Consider the following 2,922-nt stretch of genomic DNA (forward strand, 5'->3'; position numbering starts at 1 on the left):
AGGCGGAAGTTGGACCTGGCAGCGCTGGCCAACGCCCGCAGCGTGATGTCACACGCAATGGGCTGCAACCCTCCGCCGCTATTTTTGTCGCCCGCCACAGCATTGCATGGATTTCACCGAAACACACCGAAGCAATATGCTCTGGTTGAGGTAGATATCTATACATTTAGTTGGTTTCGGTTAACGCAGATGCACATATTAGGTTGTTTCGGGTTAAGAGAGTTGACCACGTTTGTTTGATTTCGGACAGATGATCACATTTGTTTGTTTTGTTTGAGGTAGATAAACACATTTGTTTGTTTTGGTTGAGGTAGATACACACATTTGTTTGTTCTGGTTGAGGTAAATACACACATTTGTTTGTTTTGTTTGAGGTAGATACACACATTTGTTTGTTTTGCGCCTGCGAGGGATACACAGGACCAGAATGTACTGCTACACGCGACCCGGCGTTGGCACGGCGACGACATTAGATCGCTTTGGACACGGGTTCACTTCCTGAGTCTCTGTTGTGTGTGTGTCCGTCTAAGGGCAGCGCTAATCACCGCACAACACCCGATAGCATCCTACAATATTAACACTGCCTGTGCAACACGAGCAATAGTTCATTAGAAAACCATCTCTCTCTCTCTCTCTCTCTCTCTCTTTCTCTCTCTTTCTCTCTCTCTCTCTTTCCGATCTGATCCTTATCTCTCAATTAGGATGAGACAAGGGGGAGTGGAATAAACGGAAGAAAAAAAGGGGGAAAAAGCGGAACGTGATTATGTGACTTTCTGATTAGCACAGGTGTGCGTTCACAGACAGCCCTTCTAGCCGTTACTCCAGCCCTCTAACAGATAAGCCATGACCCTTTGCTTCACACACTGGCAGACCATTTGTAAATAAAGAAGGGGGAGGATGAAGCTCTTTGTTTTCCTGTTTCCACACACACACACACACACACACACACACACACACACATACACTGAGACCCACTCACACACATACACTGAGACACACAGAGACAGACACAGACAGACAGACATACGCACCGACACACAGACATGCACACACAATTATGATTCTCTTGTACGACAGTTATCCAAAGTCAGGTTGGAGAACCGGAGAAAGGATGCTAACTGGATTGCTAACTGAAGGTCTAGAAAATAAGAATAGAAAACACCGGCCCAGCATTTATGTCGACCGATTGGACAAATCGCAACACGCTTAAACAGACACACAGAAAAAGAATCCTAGTCCAGGACGAACACAAGTTCCAGTCGTGGTGGCATGTTCTGGCTATTTATTATTCCTCTGTATATTCTAGGAAAAAGCTACGAAAAATGCTAAAAAAACAAAGAGCTTTTACTCCTGTGAAGAATGTGGAGGTCCCAAAGGCTAATATAAAAGGAAATTAAAAATAAATAAAAAACACAGGGTGAGAGGATGCCTCCCCAGAGGGGATGGCAAGGGTCAGCCTCCTCCTCCTCCTCATCCCTCTCTCTCTCCCTCCCTCTCATCCCTCTCTCTCTCCCTCCCTCTCACTCCTTGTCTCCCATAGAGGGAGCGGAGGGAAGGCTTTAATGAAATGACGAACATGCTGGCACATCGGTATGTTTTTCGCCCACGCAGCGGAGGCGCTGGAGGAGGAGGTTACCTCCGCGTGTCACGGCGCTTAAATGAAGAGAGGCAAAGGGAAGCGAGGGGGCCCTCGGGAGCCCTGTGGCCTCCTGCCCCTGTGTGGCCCCTGGAGGGGGCAGAGGGTAAGTCAGAGTGGCAGCCGCAGAAGTGCCAGACAACCAGCCGCCCCCCTCTTCTACATGGCATAAACGACGGTCTTTCTTCTCTCTGTTTCTATCTCCTCTCTCCCTCTCTCATGTTGTCTCCATATCCCTTTCTCTCTCATATTAACCATCGCTACATATCTATAATCTCTATTTGAATTGTCACTCTTCTCTCGTTGCTCTCTGTCTCGTCTTCTCTAACACATAACCATCTTTATTCTCACTATCTTTCCCCATGTGTCCCTCTCTCTATCTCCTTCTCTCTCTCCCCTCTATCTCTCATGCATTCTATCTCAGTCTTCCCCCTTCTCTTGTACTCTCCCCTACTGTACTATCTCTCTCTCATCTTTACTCTCTCTCCACCTTTCATGCATTCTATCTCACTGCCCCCCCCCCCCCCCCCCCCCCATCTCTCTCTCTCTCTGAGGAGGAGGTTTGATTTAACACCAGTGATAGGTCGTTCATCTCTCTCCCGCTCCGTGGATGGCTGAGGCCTGACACGTAATAACATCCCCTCTGTTTCAGCTGAGACCTGACCTCCAGCCAGCCACCAACGCCACCACGGGCGGATACGACACCTTCCTGCATGTTTCTCTACAGCTTTTTTTTGCTCTCTCTTTACTCCGGTTTTGCTGCTAGCCACAAACCTCTCAGACACTAGCTCAGTTCAAGACTATTACTGCAGCAGATCGCCCACACACACACACACACACACACACACACACACACCGCAGGGAGATAAGCTTAGGGTGATGTCTAAAGTGGACAACCAAGGCCTCTCCTAATTGGCTTAATCACATCAACAGCGGGAGCAGGACTGAGTGGGAGAGTGTGTGTGTAAGTGTGTGTGTGTGTGTGTGTGTGTGTGTGTGTGTGTGTGTGTGTGTGTGTGTGTGTGTGTGTGTGTGTGTGTGTGTGTGTGTGTGTGTGTGTGCGAGTGTGTGTGCGAGTGTGCGTGTGTGTGTAAAAAGGTCGTCCATAATTTGACTAGCTAATAAAGCGAAATCCTTGTGTGGGTCCCTGCCAGCCTTGCAGAGATTGTTCATTCAGCAGAAAGATTGAGAAGGACTCACTCACTATCTCTCTCTCTCTCTCTCCCTCTCTCTCTCTCTCCATCTCTCTGTATCTCTCTCTCCCTCCCTCTCCCGCTTTCTTCCTG

Source organism: Sprattus sprattus, assembly GCF_963457725.1.
Source record: "Sprattus sprattus genome assembly, chromosome: 21".
Lineage (NCBI taxonomy): Eukaryota > Metazoa > Chordata > Actinopteri > Clupeiformes > Clupeidae > Sprattus > Sprattus sprattus.